Below are 14,913 nucleotides of genomic sequence, written 5' to 3'. Positions count from 1 at the left end.
TTCTACGCATCACCAAGATCAATCTATGGAGTAATCTAGCAACGAGGGGAAGGGGAGTGCATCTACATACCCTTGTAGATCGCGATGCGGAAGCGTTGCAAGAATGCGGATGAAGGAGTCGTACTCGTAGCGATTCAGATCGCGGTTGATTCTGATCTAAGCGCCGAACCATGGCGCCTCCGCGTTCAACACACGTGCAGCCCGGTGACGTCTCCCACACCTTGATCCAGCAAGGAGAGAGGGAGAGGTTGGGGAAGACTCCGTCCAGCAGCAGCACGACGGCGTGGTGGTGGTGGAGGAGCGCGGTACTCCAGCAGGGCTTCGCCAAGCACTGCGAGAGACGAGGAGGGAGGGAGGTAGGGCTGCGCCAAGAGGGAGAGCAAATCATGTGTTGGGCAGCCCCATACCTCAAGTATATATAGGGGAAGAGGAGGGGCTGCGCCCCCACCTAGGGTTCCCTCCCCAGGGGTGGCGGCAGCCCCCAGATCCCATCTGGGTGGCGGCCAAGGGGGAGAGAGGGGGGGGCGCACCTAGGGTAGGCCTTAGGGCCCATCTGCTCCTAGGGTTTGCTCCCACTCCTCTTGAGGGCGCCTTGGGCCTTGGTGGGAGGCGCCCCAGCCCACCTAGGGGCTGGTCCCTTCCCACTATTGGCCCATGTAGGCCTCTGGGGCTGGTGGCCCCACCTGGTGGACCCCCGGGACCCTCCCGGTGGTCCCGGTACGTTACCGATAGCACCCGAAACTTTTCCGGTGACCAAAACAGGACTTCCCATATATAAATCTTTACCTCCGGACCATTCCGGAACTCCTCGTGATGTCCAGGATCTCATCTGGGACTCCGAACAACATTCGGTAACCACGTATATCTATTCCCTATAACCCTAGCGTCATCGAACCTTAAGTGTGTAGACCCTACGGGTTCGGGAACCATGCAGACATGACAGAGACGTTCTCCGGTCAATAACCAACAGCGGGATCTGGATACCCATGTTGGCTCCCACATGTTCCACGATGATCTCATCGGATGAACCACGATGTCGGGGATTCAATCAATCCCGTATACAATTCCCTTTGTCAATCGGTATACTACTTGCCCGAGATTCGATCGTCGGTATACCGATACCTTGTTCAATCTCGTTACCGGCAAGTCTCTTTACTCGTTCCGTAACACATCATCCCGTGATCAACTCCTTGGTCACATTGTGCACATTATGATGATGTCCTACCGAGTGGGCCCAGAGATACCTCTCCGTTTACACGGAGTGACAAATCCCAGTCTCGATTCGTGCCAACCCAACAGACACTTTTGGAGATACCTGTAGTGCACCTTTATAGCCACCCAGTTACGTTGTGACGTTTGGTACACCCAAAGCATTCCTACGGTATCCGGGAGTTGCACAATCTCATGGTCTAAGGAAATGATACTTGACATTAGAAAAGCTCTTAGCAAACGAACTACATGATCTTGTGCTAGGCTTAGGATTGGGTCTTGTCCGTCACATCATTCTCTAATGATGTGATCCCGTTACCAACGACATCCAATGTCCATGGTCAGGAAACCGTAACCATCTATTGATCAACGAGCTAGTCAACTAGAGGCTTACTAGGGACATGGTGTTGTCTATGTATCCACACATGTATCTGAGTTTCCTATCAATACAATTTTAGAATGGATAATAAACGATTATCATGAACAAGGAAATATAATAATAACCAATTTATTATTGCCTCTAGGGCATATTTCCAACACATCTCCACCGTCGACCTCCTCCAGCCTCCACGGGCTACCTTCGAACTCCTCCAGCCTCCACGGGCTCCTGTTCATCCAGCCTCCACCGCGCGCTACTCCACTGGCTACTGTTCATCCAGCCTCCACCGCGCGCTACTCCACCGGCTACTGTTCAACCACCCCTCCACGGGCACCCCTCCACTGTCTACTGTTCATCCAGCCCTCCACACCACGGGGTCCTGTTCAACCACCCCTCCATCGTCTACTGTTCATCCAGAGGCAACGCCACCGCTCACTGTTCATCCAACCACCCCCCCCCCCACAACGCTCACTGTTCATCCAATCGATCGGCTTCAGTTAGCAGCAGTAGCGAAGGAATCGCTCGATCGGTTTCAGTTAACAGCCATCGATCGATTGCTCGGGTTCAGTAACGCGTAGCCTGCAGTGCAATCGCTCGGGTTCAGTTAGAGCCCAACGCCTCGCTCGGGTTCAGTTAGAGCCAACGCCTCGCACACACGCGCGTATGTGTACGAGAGAAACATGCATCAGTCGGCCCCCGACCTCCCACCGTAACCGGGAACTCCCTGAAATTTTCCTCCCCCTCGCTTCTACCACGGTTTTTTCCGTCATGGACGGTCCAAAGAATGTCATGCAGCTGCGTCTCCGGCCCGCCCAGGACGAAAAGCCCATTTTCTATCATGATTTTTTGTCATAGAAGTAGGATCCCACCACATCTATGATGATACCGGGTTTTGTCACAATTATCGTCATAGCAGTGTCATATGTATGACAGAATTTTTTTTCGTTCGGCCCATAATGTCACGGATGTGTCTTTTTTTTGTAGTGGATGTACCATCGCACACCTGCACGGTCACCGCTAGCTTGGCCCATCACTGCCTTCTCTGCGTGACATGGCTGCATGGGCGCCGTCAGTCCACCACGATGCCGCATGCCCCACCCATCTCCCCATCTTTCTCCCATTCTCTCATGGGGTATGCCTGAGCCATCACCGCCTCCTCCGCACCACACGGTTGCACAGGCACCTGGACCATCACCTTCTCCTCCGCGTCATATGGTTGCACAGGCGCCGATCCGTCAATGCCTTCTCCACACCACACGGTTGCACAGATGCCCGACCCACACCGCCTCCTCCACACCACATGGCTGCACGGGCTTTGCCTGTCAACCACCATGCCGCACACGCCACCCATCTCTTCATGTTTCTCCCCTTCTTTTGTGCGGTAATTAACGTCCAACGGCGACGACGCTTGGGGCCTAGAGGAGCAGTCGACAAGGTAGGCTGCCACGGCTAGCAATGGCACTGGACAGGGACGGCTATCGTCTTCGGAACTTCGTCGCCTTCATCAGCACGCCATGGTCAAAAAGGTCTGCAGTACAACTCCCGATACCTCCTTCCTCTCCCTCTGCCATCCTTTCTTTGACACCCTGATTCAAATTCAATCTCGCTCGCTTCGGGGCTAAAAAAGTAGTACATTATACCAGGATTTTGTCTCACCGTGTAAGGTTTCAATCTAGAAGCATCACATTCACTACTTGAGTACCATGTCCGTGCTCGCGGATTAACAACCTTAGTCAGTTTATACATGGCATGCTTTATGCTGCCTCTATTCCACAATGCAGTGCATATTAGTTTTTTCAAAAGTAAAAAATGTCCATGTTCGACGAAGTGTCTAGAATAACTATCAATATCCTAAGTACTAAATAAATAAACTATAAAAGTACATTTGGATGTTGAATTTTTAAAACTTGGTCAAACGTTGATACGCTTGACTTTTCAAAACAAAGTATGTACTATATTTTTAGAATAGAGGGAATATTAATTAGCATAAGGCGCATGTTCTCTAACTGAACTTAATTGGCACTAAAACAATAAGACAAGATGATAACTAGGTTTTCCTGTGGAGATAATTTGGTTAATTGTCACCGGGTCACTTATTTACACAGCTGACCAGACCTTATTAATGTATCAGTAATGTTACATTCAAATGAAAACTGAGATCAATCACTTGTACTATTATTTATCTACCCTCCCATTTTCGTCTCTTCCTCTTAGAGGCCGCTATAAACATGCTTCATTCCCTTTCCTGTCGTTAGTCAGTGCAAACCATTGCTTTTATTTCAAATATTTTCTTTCTATTTTGATTCTAACTACGCATTTGAATGATCGATACTGAAAACTATAAGCCATATAATTTGGTGCAGTGTTGCAACTTCCAGGTATTTCACACTTCCACTACCCTTTTACCGTTATTGCAGACCATTATTATCGGTGTTTTGTATTATTTGTATGTGACTAAGGTAAGTTATGAAATATTGGTTGGCCAAATCATAGAGCTGTATGATTGTTGTAGATGAATACTACAATCGGAAACCTCAGTTATGCATATCATACTTTTGAATTAGTTTTGCAGATAAATATTATCTTGTCCATCCAGTACTACGGTGTAACCCTGCAGGTCTGGGACATACGTGACACCAACCACTACTTTGAATATGTTTTTGGGAGTGCTGCTAACATATCATTTTTGTGAAGAACAATAGTTGTAAAAAAAGAGTAATATCCTACCAACTAGATGATGATGTGTCTTAGCATCCGAACATATTCTGCAATGCAATAAAGGGTCTTCTCACCCCAAAATTATGGAAGCCAAAACAAAGAAGGCCCTTGAAATGAAAAACAACCCCCGACCTCAAATAGAGCAACAAGGAATCTATTCGTGAATTAACAATCAAACAAATAAACAGTAGAAAAGTAGAACGGCACAGCAAGCCGCGCGTATGCTTCTAGTATCAATACATGTTTCCTAGAAAGCATGCAGTCAGAATTCTCTATATTCGACCATTGATATATATATATATATATATATATATATATATATATAATGTACAATCAAATATCATGAAGAATGGCTTCACAATATAATTTTTTAATTATTCACGCACATTCATACAAAAACAAAAGTCAAAATGCTTCAGTTTAGTCATAAGTAATACCGTCTTTATTGCCTTGGATTACACAAGTTCATCTTTAGATGGCAAGTCAATAGTCATTTTGGTCTATGTTGCCTTTTATGTTAAACATTGGATTCAAGTGTAATCATTTGAAACCACATGTTTTCTGTAGAGTCAATTGCAAGAAACCACCACATTTGTGGCTAGATTTGCAGGAAACCACCAACTCGTTAATCTGTTGCAAAAAACACCGAAAAATCTGTTAAGTCGTTGCAAAAAGCACTGATCATCCACTTTGACTCGTTTAAGGGTGTTTATGACAGATGGGACCAGATCATGAGAGCTGACTTGTCCAAAAAAAGATTCTTCTCCAAGCTCTTTACATAGACATCCCTCGATCAAAAAAGAAAAACACAATCAAATCCCCTCGTCTCTCTCTCTCTCTCTGGTGCACCGGCGGCTCCGCCCGTCTCCGACTGCCAGCATCGGCAGCGCCATAGCCTCGCGCCGCTCCGCTCGGGCTTCCCTGTAGCTCGCTTCCGCCAGTTCACCAATGCACCGGGCACCACCGCCGCCCCTCTCCCTCTCCAACTCTGCTGTCTCTCTTCCTTCTCCAACGCTGCCGCCTCCCGCCGCACCAGGGCCTCGCCGGGCGGCGACGAGACCTCTCCGTCCGTGCCTGCGCCGGGCAAGACGATGCCCACCCTAGGGGACACCCTCCCTGTGAGTAGAGCCGGCGAGTGGACGCTGCCAGAGGACGAGTTGCACAAATTGACGGCGGCCGGAGAAGGGCCACCATGGCGTCATCCTCGCTAGAGGGCATGGTCAGGGTGGTGGGGAGCCCGGCCAGAGGAGGAGCCATGGCTGCAGCACCTCCCCTCGGTGGATCCCGTCGCAACCGAGCTCAACAGCGACGGATCTGAGCGGGCGGACGAGGCCATCATCGTGAGGAGCTGATTGCTTTTATTTTTTTAGATCTAGGTGTGTGTGTGTGTTATTTTTTTCTAAGTCAATTCCTTATAATCTGGCCCCACTTGTAAGAAAGTGATTAAATGGGCCAAATCATCCGATCAGTGCTTTTTGCAACGACTTAACAGATTTTTCGGTGTTTTTTGCAACGGATTAAGGAGTTGGTGGTTTCTTGCAAATCTAGCCGTAAATGTGGTGGTTTCTTGCAATTGACTCGTTTTCTGTAACAGCACAAATGCTACATTGTTGCCACTTGCGATAGAGATTTAAAGAGCAGAATAAGAAAGGTATACTTCCTTCCTTAAAGCTCAGCACTAGGACTTCGGAGCGATACCCATACGCTGATAATGAGTACATGCTGGTTGGCAGGTTCCTGGTGTTGCAATCATGTATATCACCCAACACAGGTACTCGATAGAAAGAATCCCCGAAGCCACAATTGGTGGAGCTAATAATAGCTTGCTCTAGTGACAGTTTCTGTTCACTGTTATATTCTGTTTATCTTATTTTGGCTGTGGTAAATACATAACCTAACTCATGCACTGGTATCTTGTGCAGCGCCAAGAATCTGATTAGCCGTGCGCTGGTACCAAACACCATAACACTTGCCCAGGTTCCTTGATTTAGGATGGATATGAGTACTGCCGTGCTGAATCGAGCTGATTGTAACCACTTCAAAATCGTCTACCAACCTCCTTAGGGGCATCGTTTTCATAAATTTTGGAAGGAACTTTAGAATAAGTGTATCGTTGTCCTTCGTTTTGAACTGAACTATAGCCAACTTCCCAGCTTGCTTGGTGTTGTTAATGCTGCAGACTCGAGGATATATTTTATGTAATATGTAAGTGTTGTCATATGGTCCAATGCTTTGGCATGCTTCTGGTTCATTGCACTCAGTTGCCAAGCCAACATATGTGCTGCGTTTTGGGTTCTGTAAACTATCTGTTCTGAAAGGAAATGAGCTTAGTGTACTACCTCATTAAGTTACAGAGGTAGTAGGACATGTTAGAAATAATTACTGAGATTATTCAACTTCTAATCGGATCGTATCTAATATGCATGAACACAATTTGATCTGATGCGGAAATTAGGAGCAGTAGATTGATTATACTTCCGTTTGGTGATGCCATCGCGGGTCTAGAGAGGACGAAGAACTCGACAACGTCTCCGGCACCTCGCCAGAGTAATGGAAAGTCTTCACGTCAATGAGTCGTGCTCTCCTGATTTGAAAAGGAGTGATTTTCGGAGTAGACGATGGCTAATGCGATGGACTGATGCGTACGTGCAAGTCTGCTCCTTATATAATGCGTTGGCTTTGACCGTGGGACCTTAACCATATTAGCGTTAATTCAGCCCCCCAATCACGGGCCCGTTTGTTAATTGCCATTTAATTGGTATATCCCGAAATTAATTAATGGGCCCATATTAACTTATGGTAATTAACATTTTGACCATTTGATCACATTATAATTCCAACATTCTCCCACTAGATCGAATGGTTAATCATCATTAGTCCATATCTCGACAAAATACCATACCAAGGTAATGTATTCATAGTAATCGAATAGTTATTACTAGAACCCCATTATCTATAGCACAATACTCCATCTTGACACGGATAATTATTCATGGTTGGGAGTTTGTATGTGCATGCAGGCATAGTCCCTACTTATGGTCCTAGTAGTTTGTTTCTTTATTAATCATCATGTGCACTTGTTTAGCGAAACAAACTTTCTTATTGTCCAGATCAAAATTTGAGATCTCATTTATATAATTATCCCAACAATTAGAGGCCTTGAGTTACACTTATGCTAGCAAAATTAATGGTAAGCCTTTAGTTAGGGGATCAGCTATCATGCACTTAGTACATATATGCTGAATTTTAATATTTCGGCTTGGACAGTATATTTCACAACATGATACTCACTTAATTGTTGCTACTAGTGAACTAATGTGCGGATTACTTATCGCACAAAAATATTAGTTATGTTGTGTACCAGTATAAGTCCAGGTAAAATTGTTAAGCCACAAGGCTTGCCTGGTTGTATCACAACATAGCTAAAATTCAAAATTGCATTGTTGTCAACTTAGATAGTAGGCTTAGTAGTGGAAAACTAATTTTATATGTATCGTACCATGATACGTCTCCAACGTATCTATAATTTTTGATTGCTCCATGCTATATTATCTTCTGTTTTGGACATTATTGGGCTTTATTATTCACTTTTATATTATTTTTGGGACTAACCTATTAACCGGAGGCCCAGCCCAGAATTGCTGTTTTTTGCCTATTTCAGAGTTTCGCAGAAAAAGAATATCAAACGGAGTCCAAACGGAATAAAACCTTCGGGAACGTGATTTTCGGAACGAACATGATCCAGAGGACTTGGACCCTACGTCAAGAAACAAAGGAGGAAGCCACGAGGTAGGGGGGCGCGCCCTCCATCCTCGTGGGCCCCACGTTGCTCCACCGACGTACTCCTTCCTCCTATATATACCTACGTACCCCCAAACGATCAGATACGGAGCCAAAAACCTAATTCCACCGCCGCAACCTTCTGTACCCACGAGATCCCATCTTGGGGCCTATTCCGGAGCTCTGCCGGAAGGGGCATCCATCACGGAGGGCTTCTACATCAACACCATAGCCTCTCCGATGAAGTGTGAGTAGTTTACCTCAGACCTTCGGGTCCATAGTTATTAGCTAGATGGCTTCTTCTCTCTTTTTGGATCTCAATACAATGTTCTCCCCCTCTCTTGTGGAGATCTATTCGATATAATCTTCTTTTGCGGTGTGTTTGTTGAGACCGATGAATTGTGGGTTTATGATCAAGTTTATCTATGAACAATATTTGAATCTTCTCTGAATTCTCTTATGTATGATTGGTTATCTTTGCAAGTCTCTTCGAATTATCAGTTTGGTTTGGCCTACTAGATTGATCTTTCTTGCAATGGGAGAAGTGCTTAGCTTTGGGTTCAATCTTGCGGTGTCCTTTCCCAGTGACAGTAGGGGCAGCAAGGCACGCATAGTATTGTTGCCATCGAGGATAACAAGATGGGGTTTTTTATCATATTGCATGAATTTATCCCTCTACATCATGTCATCTTGCTTAAGGCGTTACTCTGTTCTTATGAACTTAATACTCTAGATGCATGCTGGATAGTGGTCGATGTGTGGAGTAATAGTAGTAGATGCAGGCAGGAGTCGGTCTACTTGTCTCAGACGTGATGCCTATATACATGATCATACCTAGATATTCTCATAACTATGCTCAATTCTGTCAATTGCTCAACAGTAATTTGTTCACCCACCGTAAAATACTTATGCTCTTGAGAGAAGCCACTAATGAAACCTATGGCCCCCGGGTCTATCTTCATCATATTAATCTTTCAACACTTAGTTATTTCCGTTTGCTTTTACTTTGCATCTTTATCATAAAAATAACAAAAATATTATCCTATCACATCTATCAGATCTCACTCTCGTAAGTGACCGTGTAGGGATTGACAACCCCTTATCGCGTTGGTTGCGAGGATTTATTTGTTTTGTGTAGGTGCGAGGGACTCACGCATAGCCTCCTACTAGATTGATACCTTGGTTCTCAAAAACTGAGGGAACTACTTACGCTACTTTGCTGCATCATCATTTCCTCTTCAAGGGAAAACCAACGCAGTGCTCAAGAGGTAGCATACCATAAAGTACATAACGTGATGTACTAGCTCCCACTCATCTTAGCGTAAAATGCAATTCCCTTCTTATTTCCTCTATGAACCCAACAACTTTAGTTTTCCATTGCCCTTTTGTATATAGCTCCCACTGCTGCAAACATTCTATAAAGATTAAGAGTGTTTGACAGTTGTGAACATCGGGTAACAATATTGAAAACTTTGTTCTTCTAGAACTTGGGCCGATGCAATAATGAGCGATGAGGGTAATAAAAGAGTAAAATTACCAATAGGAAATGAACACAATTTTGGCGTATTATTTCCAAATCCTAAGTACTGTAAAGAACTCATTTATTATCTTTCTTTACTTATTTCCCTTAATATAACCAATAGTGTGACCCAAAAAAAATAAGGCAAGTAGATGAAGGTGTCTCTTAATGAGAGTGTTTAATTCTCCCCTTCGAAATGTGGCTTAAATAATAGTGTCGTCATTTCGATGAGCACTCATAGTACACATTCAAGGATTCACAAGAGATAACACTGAAAGTGCGTTATATCGACTAGAGGGGAGGTGAATAGGCGATTTTTAGGAATTCTTCACTGAGGAATTTGCGGGTGAAAAAATTCCTTAGTGAAGAACTACTTGCAGCGGAATAAGTACTAAGAAGTAAACATAACAGAACACAAGCATGGTCATCATGATGAAATGAAGACAAGCACAGAGTACAGAAAGCGTAAACACAGGATAACACAGGATGAAGACAAACAAACTAAAGAAATTTAACTGAGGAACTTGAGAAAGTCTTCAGTCAAAGTCTTCAAACAGATATGAACAAGCACACAACAACTGTAATGAGGAAATGAAAGAGTTGAGAAAATAGAACCAGTAAGCTTGGTGAAGACAATGATTTGGTAGACCAGTTCCAACTGTTGTCTCAGTTGTACATCTGGTTGGAGCGGCTAGGTTTAAACCTGAGGACACACAGTCCCGGACACACAGTCCTCACCGTATTCTCCTTGAGCTAAGGTCACACAGACCTCGCCCAATCACTCGTGGTAAGTCTTCAGGTGACTTCCGAACCTTCACAAACTCGGTCACTCGGCGATCCACAATTCCTCTTGGATGCTCTAGACCATGACGCCTAACCGTCTGGAAGAAGCACAGTCTTCAAAGGTAACAAGCGTCGGATCCACGCAGGATCAATCTCTTCAGTGATGCTCAATCACTTTGGGTTTGTAGGTGTTTGGGTTTGGGTTTTCCTCACTCGATGATTTTCGCTCAAAGTCCTCGGAGGATGGGATGCTCTCAAATGACAAGTGTCAGTTTCTCTCGGAGCAGCCAACCAGCTAGTGGTTGTAGGGGGCGGCTATTTATAGCCTAGGGAGCAGCCCGACATGATAAGACATAAATGCCCTTCAATGATATGACCGTTAGGTGGGTAGATATTTTGGGACAGCTGGCGCATAGCACAGCAACGGTCGGAAATTTGAGTATCAAATTCCTCAGGGCTATCATGTTCCTCACTGTGTAGGCAATCCGCACTGGCGAATTCCTAACTCCTCAGTCAGAACAAATTCCTCAGAGACCAGAAGAACTTCGTCTCTGTCACTGAAGAATATGACTGAACTGTATGAGATTTCCAATGGCTTCACTCGAAGGGATTGGTAGGTGTAGGATTTTGAGTTGAGCATCACATGGAAATTTTTCCTTAGTATTTCCTCGACCCCCTTTAACAGTACGGTGTTTCCTATGACTCAAGAAAGAGAAAATGAAACTACGAAAACAAAAGTCTTCACGCTTCATGTTCCTCGAATGAATACCAAGTCTTCAAGGTCACACCAATTTCTTCACTTTCAAAGTCTTCAGAAAGTCTTCAGAAATCCAAAGTCTTCAGTCGAAGAACTTCATTTTTAGGGGTCGACTTTCTCTGTAAATATCAAACTCCTCATAGACTTATAGACCTGTGTACACTCATAAACGCATTAGTCCCTTAACCTATAAGTCTTCAATACACCAAAATCACTAAGGGGCACTAGATGCACTTACAATCTCCCCCTTTTTGGTGATTGATGACAATATAGGTTAAGTTTTCAACGGGGATAAACATATGAAGTGTAAATACTGATATTGAGGAATTTGATTGCAAGATATAGAAGAACTCCCCCTGAAGATGTGCATAGTGAGGAATTTGCTTTTGAAGCAATGCACACTTGAAGAGTTGAATCATGGAGATCTCCCCCTATATCTTGTAATTCATACACGCATTTGACATATAATATGAAGAATTTGAAATGCATGATGAAATATGGTGACTGATGTAATTCAGCATGTGTGCAATAACATTAACGAGGAATAAGCATGCAGAAGAAACAGCAAAAGTATCAGGCCACCATAGAGTTTAAGTTTACAACTCGATCCAGCAAAGTCATCAGAAGAACGAGAGTTGTAACTTAGAAAAAAACGCCCATATAAGATAGACCCGCTTGAAGACTAACTCAAATTTCTCCCCCTTTGTCATCGAATGACCAAAAGGATCGAAAATGAGGACTAACGCCCCTGAAGAATATCATGTTGATGAAGGAGCGCCAGCGTTGTTGGGGTCGTTTGTTGATGTAGGGCCTGCCGCAGTGTCGTCCAAGTCTTCATGCTCATCGGTGTCGCGCGATGAAGAATAGGAGCTGGCCACCAAGGAAGGAACCTTGACCTTCTTGTATTTCTTCGGTGGAGGTGCAGACCAGTCAAAGTCCTCCTTGAGACCCATGTTCTTCAGATCTTCTTCACCATATACATGTGACAGAATAGCCCAGGTGCGATCGAAGACTTCATGGAGGTAGTAATGGTTTTTCTTCACTGCATTATGTGTAGCAGTCATGTTGTGAAGAATTGAACCAAACTGACGCTTAACCCATTTATGGTTTCGATCCACCTTCTGGTGAAGACTTAGTAGAAGCTCACAGTCAGTCATCACACGAGGAGTAGTGGCTTGAGGATTTGGCTTGGAGGCATGGGCAGCAGAATCATGAGTGGCAGAGTCATCATTGGTGGAATAAGATGCAGCCTTGCGGAATTGACCATCCAATGGACGAATGCCTTCATCAATAACAGCAGGTGCCTTGCCCTTTTCATCAGCAGAAGAATAAGTCCGCTTGAGGACTTCAATCGGGGGCAAGTAGCTGAGATGATTCTGAAAATCAGCCTTGTAGTTGAGTGAATACCTTGTTCTGAGGAATCTCATGATCCAGGGTGCATAAGGCTTCAGCTCAAACGGAGAAAGTGCAACATTTGCCAGAGTCCTCATGAAGAAATCGTGATAATTGACAGGAATGCCATGAATGATGTTGAATACCAGATTCTTCATGATGCCAACAATTTCCTCATCAGATGAGTCGTGGCCTTTGATTGGACTCATAGTCTTCGTCAGAATGCGATAGACTGTCCTTGGTACATACTGCAATTCCTTCATGAGGAATTTTGTCCTTGAGGCTTGACCAGGTTTCAATGGCTTCATCAGCACTTGCATATAGTGATCTGTAAGCTCAGGCTCGTGGTACATGCAACGAGCTCCTTCAGGTGGAGGACTGATGGGCAGGGCATGAAGCAATTCAGAGGCCGGTGCCTTATACTGAGTATTTTTGGTCATCCAGTCCAAAACCCAGGAGTTCACATTGTCAGCATCTCCTGTGATGTGCAATGTTGCGTAGAATTGAAGAATGAGTTCTTCATTCCATTCAACTATGTCTGTGCAAAAGTTGAGGAGGCCTGCGTCATGAAGCACACTGAGGACATGAGTGAAGCATGTAAGTGATTCCATGTCCACATGAGGAATATGCTCGTGGTCGAAGACTTTGTCCTTGTTGAAGAGTACTGAGGAATAGAAGTTGGCCTGGTTGGCGGTCCAGAAGCGGTTCCTTCTAAGACGAGCAGAATCGTATGGATTGTAGTCAGTGAAGAACACGTGCTTGCCGAAGAAATCATCAGCCCTGAATTTCTGCTTCTTTGAGAATGGATCCTTTGTCTTGGGCTGAGGAGTGTCAGTCAATTGCATTATCACCTCAGGGATCGCAATCTTAGGTTCTTCACGCTGAGGAATTTCAGCTTCTACTCCAGTAATAGCCTGGGTCTTCAATTCTTCATTTACATTTTCTTCAGCACAAGTGGCTGGAATTTCTTCATGGACAGACGGTGTGGCATGAGGTTCATCAGATCCCATTTGTACTTCAGTAGCAACAGGGGACTGAGGAATTTGCTGTAAAGGTGTGAATAGTGGAGAGTTGGGGTGCTGACTTTCCCAAAAGTCATCATTCAACACAGGTGTGGTACAGCCAATGTCCACATCTTCATCTTCCATTTCTTCAACGCCGGCCTCTTCAGCAGTGAAGTGAGGCATAGGCGAGGAGACAACTGGGGTTGAAGGGATTTCATCCACTTCAATTTCTTCATCCATCTGCTCTGACGAAGCAGCAGAAGGGGTTTCTTCATCAGATCCGCTAGGGATCACATATTCTTCATCAAAAGGAACTAGTGCCTTTGATGGTAAGGTAGTGAGAGGAACGGCATCAATCGGATTTGCAAACGAGCTGGTCAAAGCCTTCATCTTCTTCGGAGCTGAAGAATCTGATGAAGTTGATGCCTTCCTTTTCTTCATAGCTGCACGCTCTGCAGCCTTAGTCTTCTTCACATCTGAAGCAGATGGAAGGATCGGAGTTGGGGTAGGCGCAGGAGGAGCAGAGGTATGTGGTTGATTTTCTTCAGCCACAAGTGATGCAGTTGCCCTGACCACTTCATTTTCTTCAGGCGCACCACTAGTGGATGCCCTGGCAATTTCATCAGCGGCAGTCATCAGCCCTAGAACTCACATTTTCTTCAGCAGCCTGAATGTCATCAGCGGCGCTAGCATGTTCTTCAGTCGGCTGAGCAGATGCTTCAGCCAGAGGAATTTCTGGTTGCGATGGAGCTACAAACTTTGAAGTGAATTTCTCAGTCAGTTTTACAAACCTGACCTTGGCTCCTTGCCAATCATCGTAGTAAGCATTGAAATCATCGCTGAGGACTTTGATTTCAGACTGGGTCTTCACAAGTTCGTCAGTTGTCATAGAGACAACGTTGTTCTTCAGGAATTTCTCCTTCCTGTACTGCGCTTTCTTGATCTGCCTAGCCTTCTCAAATTTCCATTTCTCTTCTTGGATGAAGGCAGTCAGCATATGATTTTGGCCAGGAGTCAACTTGAAATCAGGCATAGGAGTGTTTGGGTCCTTGTGCCAGAGATCAATGTAGTCGAGGATCAACTTTGGATCCAAAAGCAGTGGCACATTTGTGCCCTTGGCTCTAGCGGCCCTGACTTGCCTATCTTTGATGATTTCAACAAGTTCCTCATCATCAGCTTCGTCTTCATCAGACGGCACTTGGAAGACGACCTGCTTCTTGTGAGGACTTGGTCGAGAACCTCGTCCAGCAGTGGTCTTTGTCTTCAGCAGAGAGGGTCCTGTTGAAGAATTTGGTGCAGCTGAGGAACTAGTAGAAGCTCCTGAGGCAATAGAGATGCCTGTCGTCCTTTGGCACGTGGAAAGATGCACAGG

The 14,913-nt window shown here is 44.9% G+C and overlaps 1 pseudogene; it reads left to right on the top strand.

Moving 5' to 3' along the window:
• The window catches only part of LOC123170826 (rRNA-processing protein FCF1 homolog), a 48,154-nt pseudogene extending 42,016 nt beyond the window's left edge, over positions 1–6,138 (top strand).
• Positions 6,139–14,913: the final 8,775 nt, after the last annotated feature.

The sequence above is a fragment of the Triticum aestivum genome, chromosome 7D (genome assembly GCF_018294505.1).
Source record: "Triticum aestivum cultivar Chinese Spring chromosome 7D, IWGSC CS RefSeq v2.1, whole genome shotgun sequence".
NCBI classification, from domain to species: domain Eukaryota; kingdom Viridiplantae; phylum Streptophyta; class Magnoliopsida; order Poales; family Poaceae; genus Triticum; species Triticum aestivum.
Note: the sequence above shows the minus strand (reverse complement) of the source record. Positions and strands in the feature narration are given on the sequence as shown.